Source organism: Ranitomeya variabilis, chromosome 4 (assembly GCF_051348905.1).
Source record: "Ranitomeya variabilis isolate aRanVar5 chromosome 4, aRanVar5.hap1, whole genome shotgun sequence".
Lineage (NCBI taxonomy): Eukaryota > Metazoa > Chordata > Amphibia > Anura > Dendrobatidae > Ranitomeya > Ranitomeya variabilis.
Window position 1 is genome coordinate 306,422,778 of NC_135235.1, and position 13,026 is coordinate 306,435,803.

At 44.6% G+C, this 13,026-nt stretch overlaps 1 protein-coding gene across 3 annotated transcripts in view; it reads right to left on the bottom strand.

Moving 5' to 3' along the window:
• The window catches only part of KLHL21 (kelch like family member 21), a 61,056-nt gene that overhangs the window by 40,421 nt on the left and 7,609 nt on the right, over positions 1 to 13,026 (bottom strand). The window contains exon 1 of one of the 3 annotated variants that reach the window (XM_077250389.1): positions 11,032 to 11,154. The exons of the other annotated variants lie outside the window; for them this stretch is intronic. The gene's annotated coding sequence lies outside the window, so the exon portion shown is untranslated. Of the gene's footprint in view, positions 1 to 11,031; positions 11,155 to 13,026 lie in introns of those variants that run through there. 3 annotated transcript variants of the gene reach the window in all.

Below are 13,026 nucleotides of genomic sequence, written 5' to 3' on the forward strand. Positions count from 1 at the left end.
CCCTGCCTCTGCTGATAATGAGTCTGCTGTAAACTCTTCCTGAAAGGACTTCAGGTGTGAGTCTAAATAAATCCCCAGTGGCCATTGTGAAAATTGCAAGATTACTAATTTAATTTTTTTTTAATTAAAAAACATTTTTTTTTTTTTAACACAATTTGGACAAAAACCTAATTTTACCAGTAGGTCATTTTCTGAGCATAAATTCCCTTTAAAATCGCAATATCTCAGTATAAAAAGTGTATACACAGTCTAATGCGTTGACAGTCAACACTTCTTCTCCAACATGTGATGATGTATGTGGAGAGGAGGATCCGGTCTGTTGAATTCTAGCAGAAGATCTTTAAAGTCACTGCCAGAGAAGATGATTGTCGGGTCGACAGTTATCGAATGTACAGTATATGTGGGGATTTAGGAAGATATTCTTTTTTTTTCTCAATTAAAGGGGTTGTCCTGGGCTAATGAGGTTAGTATAGGTCTTTAATATCAGATTGTGGGGGATGGACACTCGGCATCCCCACTGATCAGCTGTTATCCATTCACTGTATAGTGAGCATTGCCCAGGACTGCAGCTCAGTTCCAAATCAATATTACACCCAGCCGCTGCTGGAGCTGATAACAGATGATCTCTGGGGTGCCACATGTTAAGCCCCTACCGATTTGATATTGATAAGCGGATCATCAATATCATTAGCCTGGATTTCCCTTTTAATCGAGAGCATCTTTTGCTCTGGAGGACAGATCGTAACTCACAGCCCACTGACTTTAAAGGGAATCTGTCACCTGAAAAAAAAAGCTAGTAACCTGCAGATATGGGGCTGTAACTGCTCCCCCCTCCACCGACTGACAGCCGGCCCTCATGCTGAGCTGCTGTCAGTCAGTGCAGGGGGAGCAGTTACAGCCGCCGCTCTCTATATTCAAAGCAGTGACTGAACCCGGTGACTTTCCTCTCGGCAGCATGGGCTCACAATGCTAAGAACCTGCAAATTAACCCCATATCTTCAGGTTAAGTGTTTTTTCCAAGTGACAGGTTCCCTTTAATAGTTGTCATGTTATACTTAATTTCCCCTCTGGTGGCTCTGGATGAATTAGGCACTTAGGACGCCGAATGCTCTCTCCCGACTCTCCCTTACATGGGAACACTTGACATGGCCAAGCATTCATGCATTTTTGATGAGGAAAGAGGAGTACGATGTAAGACTCCTCCGGGACAGTGCTATCTCCAAAAGGATCGTGTGTTTGATCCTTCCTTGAATCGGGAGGGCCTCATACACATTAGATGGTCGTCCGTCCGATCCAGCAGAAATCGGCAGCTTTGATTTACTTTCTATGGCACGCTTTCCAGTTGATGACACTGTGGCTATTTCTTACATACTGTAGCACTGACTGGTTGACTTTTAATACAGGATTTCTCATATTCTCTGCAATGTGGACTGATATAACCATTGTCTGATACCTTATGTGTTGGCCAAGATGTAGAGTATGTTCACACATTTTTTTATGCGGTTTCAGTTTTGTGCAAGGAAAAAAAAAACGGGGAAAAAAAACGGAAAAAAAAAACTTGGTGTGAACATGTCTTTGCTTTTAAGCGCAGCTTTTATCTTTTCCTCTAGGGGCACTCAAGATGCATACATTTCAAACTGATGAGTGCAGAGAGACATCTGGACAAGTACCCAGCACCTAAAAGGCCAATCTCGTTTTCTCAAGAAGCATGTTCAGAAGAACTGAACTCCGCGCTCATACAGACGCTGCATTCTAAACGGAAAAATATTTAGATATTTACCAAATATACATTTTTATTTTCTTAGGGTTTGCTTCTACCCAAACAAACAAATACGTTCCTCCTCATGTTGATACAATACAAAAGGCTGAATTATAGCTGTAGAAGATATTTAACAACTCATATAATATGTTACACACGGTAAAGGTATGATGCAGAATCTGCATACAGAAGCATGGCTTGTAATGTCTTTGTATGCATCCAAATTTCACATTCTAACTTGGTCAATGCAAAATAACCTGTGATAATGATCCTGCTAAACAATATGCAATCCAAAAATGAATCAAAACTATGTTAGTTATTGCAAAGCTGCCCATCTGTGTGGCCATACCCTTCCGGCAAACACGTACAGCGCACGGATGGCGTCAGCGTACCATCCGCATAGGAACTCTAGTGCCACCTATTGGAAGTAGTAATCCTAAAATACAATATCAACCATTTAACGAGCCTTGCCATATGACTTAGGATAAAATAAGGCTTGTTAAAGGGTTGATATTGACTTTTAGAATTGCTTCTTCCAATAGGTGGCGCTAGAGTTCAAGTCCTCTTTGAAGAGGCAGTTTGCATAATTAATTGCCCAGAAGAGCATGCATGGAATATAAGTCTCTTTACTCTGACATGCTAGGCCTGGCTTGTCACTCTACACAAGGAGAAACGTCACCCCTTAGACTCCTGTCAGTGTTAGGAAAAGCTTTGCAATTTTTTTATTTATTGATCCATCCATGAAAAACATTGATGATAAAAATCGGACCATACCCTGATAACACCAGTACCATTTTATCATGTACGTGTTTAAATATGGAGGTGTGAGTGAGGCCTTAGGGTGATGCCACACACTGTGGCTAGCTACATGCACCCAAAACATTGCACAGTGTGAACATCACTTTAAATCATGTGCACATCCAGGAGTGTGTTCTTGAGAAGCAGATTGCACCAAGATGCACTATAAGAAGGCAGCAAGTTACCGGGGGGATGTTGTTTCTGTGTAATGTTCAGCTGGGTAACCTTGGGTCCTGGTATTCATGTGGATGGCATTTTGACTCAAACATTTTTGCAGGTAATTAAACCCCTACATGGCAACAGAATTCACAATTGGCAGTGACTATAATGAATTAAAGTCTGATCTATAAGGGTATGTGCACACGTTGCGGATTTGATCCGCAGCGGATTTAGCCCTGCAGATCCGCGGAAGTTTTCCATGCGTTGTACAGTACCATGTAAACCTATGGCAAACCAAATACACAGTGCACATGCTGCAGAAAATTCTGCAGGGAAACGTTGCGGTTTATTTTCCGCAGCATGTCAATTCTTTGTGCGGATTCCGTGGCATTTTCCACCTATTCCATAATAGGAATCCACAGGTGTAAAAACGTAGGCGAAATCTGCACAAAATCCGCAGGCGTTTTACCTGCGGATTCTGCAGAATCCGCTCGGAAAAATCAGCAATGGAATCTGCAACGTGTGCACATACCCTAAAGGATCAAATTACAGGACATCAACTGTTTTTAACATCTTGGTGCCAGATTCCACAAGACACCTACAGACTACATATATCTCCTACAGTTCTGTATCACTGCACCTTAGGAACTCCGTGTGCCACCATATGGTGCTACGCACTGTATTCTCTACTAGAAGTGAGGATTCCAGGAAAGCATATCTCCATAACATAGTATATGATACAATATCACAATGTATGCCTTCATAGAAATGTATAGGCAAACTAGGAAGAGCGCATAATAGGGCTTTAAATGTTAAAACAACCCATAAACCAACATGGATCTGCACACCTGGTGGTATTGCAACAAAGCAACAGGTAACAAATGCATAGATCAGTTGCTGCAACACACAAGAGTCCAAAGGACTTAGAGAAAGAACATATCAGGGTGAAGTGTCACTGGATGAGCTGCTGATAATAGAATCTACTATATAATTGTCTAAGGGTCACTTCCGTCTTTCTGTCTGTCTGTCTTTCTGTCTGTCTGTCACGGATATTGATTGGTCGCGGCCTCTGTCTGTCATGGAACCCAAGTCGCTGATTGGTCTCGCCAGCTGCCTGTCATGGCTGCCGCGACCAATCAGCGACGGCCACAGTCCGATTACTCCCTCCCTACTCCCCTGCAGTCAGTGCCCGACGGCCGCTCCATACTCCCCGCAGTCACGGCTCACACAGGGTTAATGCCAGCGGTAACGGACCGCGATATGCCGCGGGTAACTCACTCCGTTACCGCCGCTATTAACCCTGTGTGACCAAGTTTTTACGATTGAGGCTGCCTATTCAGCCTCAATAGTAAAAACATCTAATGTTAAAAATAATTAAAAAAAATAACAAATCATTATATACTCACCTTCCGCCGCCTTTCCGACGCTCCGGTGACCGGTCCATGCAAGTGGCAGGTTCCGGTGCTAAGGTTGGTGTGCGACAAGGACCTGCCATAATGTCACAGTCATGTGACGGCGACGTCATCACAGGCCCTGCGCGAGAAGGACCTGCCATGACGTCACGGTCATGTGACCGCGACGTCATCGCAGGCCCTGCGCGCCTGTGCGAGAAGGACCTGCCGTGACATCACGGTCATGTGACCGCGACGTCATCACACCCTGGGACCGGAAGCTGCCGCCTGAACCGAACACAGGCGACAGAACTACAAGGGCCCCCTCGGAAGGTGAGTATATGTTTATTTTTTAACCTGTGACATACGTGGCTGGGCAATATACTACGTGGCTCTGTGCTGTATACTACGTCGCTGTGCAAAATACTACGTGGCTCTGTGCTGTATACTACGTCACTGGGCAATATACTACGTCACTGGGCAATATAGTACGTGGCTGGGCAATATACTACGTTACTGGGCAATATACTACGTGGCTGGGCAATATACTACGTAACTGGGCAATATACTACGTGGGTCTGTGCTGTATACTACGTAACTGGGCAATATACTACGTGGCTGTGCAATATACTACGTAACTGGCCAACATACTACGTGGCTGTGCAATATACTACGTCACTGGGCAATTCACTACGTGGCTGGGCAATATACTACGTGGGTCTGTGCTGTATACTACGTCACTGGGCAATATACTACGTCACTGGGCAATATACTACGTGGCTGGGCAATATACTACGTAACTGGGCAATATACTATGTAACTGGGCAATATACTACGTGGCTGGGCAATATACTATGTAACTGGGCAATATACTACGTGGGTCTGTGCTGTATACTACGTAACTGGGCAATATACTACGTGGCTGTGCAATATACTACGTAACTGGCCAACATACTACGTGGCTCTGCAATATACTACGTCACTGGGCAATTTACTACGTCGCTGTGCAATATACTACGTGGCTCTGTGCTGTATACTACGTCACTGGGCAATATACTACGTCACTGGGCAATATACTACGTGGCTGGGCAATATACTACGTAACTGGGCAATATACTACGTGGGTCTGTGCTGTATACTACGTAACTGGGCAATATACTACGTTGCTGTGCAATATACTACGTAACTGGCCAACATACTATGTGGCTGTGCAATATACTACGTCACTGGGCAATTTACTACGTGGCTGGGCAATATACTACGTGGGTCTGTGCTGTATACTACGTAACTGGGCAATATACTACGTGGCTGTGCAATATACTACGTGGCTGTGCAATATACTACGTCACTGGGCAATTTACTAGAATACCCGATGCGTTAGAATCGGGCCACCATCTAGTTCCACTTATATTTTCCTTAGACACTTTATTTTAAGGTTTACAAAATCAATGTGTTTTGAGGTGAATGCAGGACCTCTTCACCAGGACAAAAAACATGGAATTCTATTATCAGCAGCACATCGGGTCACACGTCACTCGGATATGTTCTTTATAGAAAGTTACATAAAAGCAGAAGAAGAGCAGTCAGCCTACAGAAATCCTTACAACGCTGACCGGGTACATATGTCGTCAGACACTTTAGGCTCATTCATTGAGATTGGTGTTGGGCAATTTTAAAAAAACACCGTCATCTTTGGTGAGTTTGAGCCCACACTGACTCCTCCGAAATTCATTTTCAAAGTATTTAACGCCAGTATTCACCAGCTTGGTTGCTTAAATCTGCGATTGCGCACTGTGGTCCACACGCGCTGTCATAACCTCCTTTCCTTCATCAATATATTCATTTATATAATTTAAATAATAATAATTTATATTCTAAGGCCGAATTGATATACTCTTTATAATATCTTTAGCTAAAGCCACATACAAAAATCCATGCACACGTTACCGAGTTCCTGGCAAAGAACAGCACAAGCTTTACTTCTCCATTTTTTTCCCCAAGCTTATCTGAATCATTCAGTATAGCCCAGGACTATCCGGTAGACCAGTTTTTTATATATCTCCTATATGTTCCTGCACTTTATTCACAAACTGCCTAATCCTTCCTATTACTATCTGGTTGTTTTTCAGTGGTCAATTTAAGCCCCTTAGTGCCAGTGAAAGAAAATGTGTGAGACCTTGTGAGGAATTGTAGCTTCCAACTTTGTGGGAACAGTTTGGAAAAGGCCCTTTACTGTTCCCCACGACTGTTTACTGTTCCCCATGACTGTGCAATACTACAGACATCTCCAGGGGTGATATAGCAGCAGATAGGGGACCAATTCCATATTGATGTCTAAAGATGTAGAATGGAAGATCAAAAAAGCTCCAGTAGATGTAATGTGTATGTGTCCAAATATTTTTGTCCATAGTTTAGATCCAATACTTTCTCTTTTTCCCTAAAAGGAGTACAGAATGCTCTACAATTTGTATACAGTCGGTTATATACTAGTTTACATGCCAAACTTCCAGAAAGGCAAAGAAAGTTCTTTAAAATGAATTTTACTTTTTTTGGGAAACTCCCTATATCCCCCTAAAACCTGGATTTATTTTAAAATATCACAAACAATATAGGTCAATGGAGAAATCACAGTCAAAACGCTAAATTAGTGCAAAAAGTATTTGCAGAGTTGTTAAAACTCTTTATGTAGATTAAACTGTTGAACGTGGAGTTACACATAAGCGCATTTTGTATCCTTAGTAGTTTTGTATTTGAAGGGTCCGGAATATGGAGCTAGTGGCAAGGAATACACATGCATTTTGGTCCTCCATGTCCCAATATTCACTGAGTGCAGAATTATTAGGCAAGTTGTATTTTGATCACATGATACTTTTTATACAATATGTTGTCCTACTCCAAGCTGTTCAGGCTTGAGAGCCAACTACCAAGTAAGTAAATCAGGTGATGTGCATCTCTGTAATGAGGGGTGTTGTCTAATGACATCAGCACCCTATATAAGGTGTGCTTAATAATTAGGTAACTTCCTTTCCTTTGGCAAAATGGGTCAGAAGAGAGATTTGACGGGCTCCGAGAAGTCCAAAATTGTGAGATGTCTTGCAGAGGGATGCAGCAGTACGATCATCGAACAATCAAGCGTTTCATGGCAAATAGCCAACAGGGTCGCAAGAAGCGTGTTGGGCAAAAAAGGCACAAAATAACTGCCCATGAATTGAGGAAGATCCAGCGTGACGCTGCCAAGATGCCATTTGCCACCAGTTTTGCCATATTTCAGAGCTGCAACGTTACTGGAGTAAGAAAAAGCACAAGGTGTGCGATACTCAGGGACATGGCCAAGGTAAGGAAGGCTGAAAAACAACCACCTTTGTACAAGAAACATAAGATAAAACGTCAAGACTGGGCCAAGAAATATCTTAAGACTGACTTTTCAAAGGTTTTATGGACTGATGAAATGAGAGTGACTCTTGATGGGCCAGATGGATGGGCCAGAGGCTGGATCAGTAAAGGGTAGAGAGCTCCACTCCGACTCAGACGCCAGCAAGGTGGAGGTGGGGTACTGGTATGGGCTGGTATCATCAAAGATGAACTTGTGGGACCTTTTGGGTTGAGGATGGAGTGAAGGTCAACTCCCAGACCTACTGCCAGTTTCTGGAAGACAACTTCAAGCAGTGGTACAGGAAGAAGTCGGTATCGTTCAAGAAAACCATGATTTTCATGCAGGACATGCCTCCAACTACTCCACAGCGTGGCTAGCCTCACATTACATTTTAGTAGATTCAAGGGTTATTCCGGTTAAAATAAGTTATTACCTATCCATATGATAGGAGATAATGTCTAGATGGGTGGTGGTCCTACCACTGAGACCCCAACCAACTGACAGAATGGGGATCTTTTATCCCCATTAGAAAGGAGTGCAGTGCTCATGCTTGGCCACTGCTCCATTCATTCCCTATGGGACTGCTAGAGCAATTTACTTGGCTTTCTTCAGCAACCTCATGTGTATTGAATGGAGCGGAGGTGAAGCATGAGCAATGTGCTCCATTCTCATGAGGATAAAAATACCCTATTCTGCAATCAGGGGACGGACCACCACCGATCTAGAAGCTCTCACCGTTCCTGCGGATAGATGATAACTTCTTAAAACCTGAATACATCGAAAAAAACAAAGTTTCCTGATAATGGAAAAAAAAACAAAGATCATCTAGAGCAGGGGTCTCAACCACGCCACCCGCGGGCCACATGCGGCCCCTTCAGCTACTTCATGCGGCTCGCAGGCACATAGACCCCGTAATGATCGTGCTCGCTCCAGCAGCGTGATGATAGCAGCCCGGTCCAGGAGCCGCCGACATCGGCGCTGTAGTGCAGTGTATTGCCGCGCAGAGACCGGCTTTCGGCACAGCAATACTAGTGTCAGCCGCCGGCCTATCAGGGGCCTATAGCTGACATCTGCGCATGGCAGTGACATCATACGCCGCTGCGTCAGGACACAGATGTCAGCTGCTGGCCTCTGATAGGCCGGCGGCTGACACTAGTATTTCTGTGCCGAGAGCCGGTCTCTGCGCGGCAATACACTGCACTACAGCGCCGATGTCGGCGGCTCCTGGACCGGGATGCGATCATCAAGGGGTCTATGTGCCTGCGGGCCACAGGAGCAGAAAGGATGCCGAGGGAACGGAGGACAGGTGAGAATAATCTTTTTTTTCTTCTCCGTTACGTCTATGTGAAAATGGGAGCGGGCGCCTGGATGAGGGACCTGTCTGCAATATGGGGGGGCTGGATGGGGGACCTGTCAGCAATATGGGGGGGCGCCTGGATGGGGGACCTGTCTGCAATATGGGGGGGCCTGGATGGGGGACCTGTCTGCAATATATGAGGGGGACCTGGATGGGGGACCTGTCTGCAATATGGGGGGGGGCGCCTGGATGGGGGACCTGTCTGCAATATGGGGGGGCCTGGATGGGGGACCTGTCTAATATATGAGGGGGACCTGTCTGCAATATGGGGGGGACCTGGATGGGGCATATGTCTGTAATATATGGGGGGAACCGGGATGGGGCACATGTCTGCAATATGGGTATGTGGATGGGGGACATAACAAGAATGGGACCAGGATGGAGACGTTACTACCAGATGAGGACCAGGATGGGGCCATATCTACAAGATGGGGACCTGGATGGGGCACATTACTACAAGATAGGGATCAGCCTGGGGCATTACTACAAAATAGGGATTAGCATGGGGCATTACTGCAAGATGGGGACCAGCGTGGGGCATTACTACAAGATAGTGACCAGCATGGGGCACATTACTACAAGATAGTGACCAGCATGGGGCACATTACTACAAGGTAGGGACCAGCATGGGACACATTACTACAAGGTAGGGACCAGCATGGGGTACATTACTACAAGATAGTGACCAGCATGCGGCACATTATTACAAAATAGGGACCAGTTCAAATGGTGTATAGAGAAAAAAATGGTATCACTAAAAATGTCATTTTGTCATGCAAATAATGCGGCCCCCGAAACTAAATGTTTTTCCGTGTGCGGCCCATATACCCAGCCGAGTTTGAGACTCCTGATCTAGAGGACAGAAGGTTTAATCATAATCACAAGTGCGGATTCTTTACTGTAAGAGCAGTGAGACTATGGAACTCTCTGCCACATGATGTTGGAATGGATGATTTACTACTAAAATTTAAGAAGGGTCTTGATGTCTATCTTGAAAAAAATAACAAGTTATTGGTACTAGATTCTGTGATGTGGAAGTATATGGAGTGAGAAACCAATCTTTCCCCTAATATGGGGCAATTTGTATCGTGAGGTTTTGCCTTCCACTGGATCAGCATGTTAGGCTATAGGATAAACTTGATTGACTTACACTAAGTCTACTGTACCTTAAACACTATGAAACTTTTCTCTGCAGTTGAGTCTACATTACTGATCTCCGTTATCAGCCATTTCAGACCAGGACAACCAAAATAAACAAAAAATACAAACAAATTAAGAGAGGATTTTGCAATCAGGGATAAAGAACACTTATTACTTACTCCATACAGGTCTATTCTACATGGAAAAAAATAATTTGTAACAAAACTGCATTGTGTATTATTTATACATTGACAACTGGGCGTTGCCATTTTCCATGTCACATGGGTGTGTTCTTGTAGAGTCCGGAACTAGCAGCATTGATTGGACAGTGGTAGACTATGCCTCCAACTGCTTGTCAAATGTATTCCCAAATTTCTCAGAGGAACAACAGAGGAATAGCACAACACAGAGTTCTAAGAAAAGATGCTCCAGAATTGCTATTTCATGAGAAATGAATACAATTATTATTATAGATGGATCAGGAGAGGTGATAGATCCTTTAAATAGCTGCCAAGTTTTCTGGAGCAAGAAGATTACAATGTAAACTATGTGAAAACTTCCTTGAAAGTTTTTCCTGTCATTGATGCACCTAGGCCCCAGCTCGGCTGAGCTCGAGGTCTCGTGCTGTCTTTAGTCTTAGGTTTGGAGCCAGTGCAGAGTCTGGCGCACAGTACACGCTCTGTATGATGCACGCCTTAAAAACAAAACAAAAAAAAAAAAACACAAGACCGGCTCCTGTGGAAGCTTAATGTCCCAAAATAATGAGTTTCAAATCCTGACACGTGACAAATGCTTGGCCTATGGGAATCAATACTTGAGTGCTGATAACCTGGCTCAGTGGGTAAGTGCTCCAATTTTGATACTACGGCAAAAGATGTCATAGGCAGTATAGGCTCCGCCGGGCAGGCTCGTTTCCCCATTAGTAATAGTACATCTTTTGATCACTACTGTTGCACATTGTTTCGCTGCACGACGCCTGCCGTTTACTAGGCTTTTAAAGGGCTGCGGAATATGTCGGCGCTACAGAAATAACGGATAGGATGATTCTACTTACACAGGGTGTGCGCACAGCGATCCCACTTCACCCTAGGAGCAGTGAATGTGCTCAGCGTCCTCACATTCCTCTCCCTGGGCTATTTCTGCTGCAGCCAGCCAGTGCAGTTATACCAGGGGCCGCGTACTGGGAGCAGAAAAAGGGGGAAATTCAACGGCTTGTCTTCAATACGTCTAAAAAATTCTCGCTATAGTTCAACCTGTCAGCCACGTCCCTTCTTGTTGTGATGTAAAATGACCAGAAAAGACAAAATTGTGCTGCATTTTCAAATGCGTTTGCGTTTATGGGATGGAAGCTGATCGCTCCCTCCTTGGCGTGGTGATGGTATAATCCGACCTGAATGAATAGCATTGTCCTGGTATGTAAGCTGCGCTGTGCCGGTGTCAGCCCTGTCTGTCCTTTCTAGTCAGCCCCACCATTTCTGACAGCTCTAATAAGGAGGCGCAGGTTCAGCTCCCACCATCTGGGGCTCGTACGTCTGACCTATACGGTTCTTTACTATAAGACTATGTTCACACGTTGCATTTTTGCTGTGTTCTTTTTTATGCAAATTTTAAGCTGCGTTTTACAGTACCAGCATTTCAGAAATCTCATGCACACACATTGGTATTTTACTGCGTTTTTGCAAACTACAGTGTCATTTTGAGCCATAGGAAAAAATGGAAAAAGGCAGCAAAAAAAAACCACAGGGATCAGTATTTGCTGTGTAAACCCAAGGAAGTGAAATCTAGCTATTTTTTGGGCCACGAAACTTTATCGACATGCACAAGAGACAACAAAAACGCAGCAAAATCTGCTTTTTGTAAGCAGCCTCTTTACTGCCAAGAGAGCAGGTTTTGCCTGTGGGGGGAAAAAAACAAAACAAAAACGCAACGTGTGAACATTATTTCGATCAGAGAGCGGTCCGAGTCATCCTTTTTTCTCATACATAGGGAAATAAATGTTTCTCCATCTATGTGACAGTTCATGAAAATCAGGCCGCACTCTGAGACATAGGGGCGCTGTTCCATTTTTTTCACAGACCCATTGACTTGCATTGCCAACCGTAAAAGCCATCCCACCACGACAAGGTGTACCGAAATCGGGACAGTCCTATACAGTCACTAGTAAAAGGAAGCTATTAGTGACGAGCGAATATACTCGTTACTCGAGATTTCTCGAGCATGCTCGGGGGTCTTCCGAGTATTTTTTAGTACTCGGAGATTTCGTTTTTCTTGCCACAGCTGAATGATTTACATCTGTTAGCCAGCATAAGTACATGTGGGGACATGTACTTATGCTGGCTAACAGATGTAAATCATTCAGCTGTGGCAGGAAAGACTAAATCTCCGAGTACTAAAAAATACTCGGAGGACCCCCGAGCATGCTCGAGAAATCTCGAGTAACGAGTATTATTATTATTATTTATTATTATAGCGCCATTTATTCCATGGCGCTTAAGGCCATGTTCACACTTTGCGGTTTATACCACGGATCCGCGGTGATTTTGATGCTGCGGGTCCGCAGCAGTTTCCATAGCGTTTACATTAACATGTAAACCCTTTGGAAACCGCAAACCGCTGTGCACATGCTGCGGGAAAAACCGCGCAGAAACGCAGCGGTTTAAAACCCGCAGCATGTCACTTCTTTGTGCAGAATCGCAGCGATTCTGCACCCATAGAAATGCATTGAACCGCTTACTTCCCGCATGGGGCTGTGCCCACGTTGCGGGAAGTAAGCAGCTAATGTGCGGGTGGTACCCGGGGTGGAGGAGAGGAGACTCTCCTCCAGGCCCTGGGAAGCATAAATAGTGTAAAAAAATAAGAATTAAAATAAAAAATGATGTTATACTCACCTCTCAGCGCTGCCCGCGGCCGTCCGGTCTTCGGTTTGCTGTGCGAGCAGGACCTGTGGTGACATCGCGGTCACATGACCGTGATGACGCCGCGGTCACATGACCGTGACGTCACGAAGGTCCTTCTCGGCACAGCATCTTTGGAACCGGACCGCCGGGTG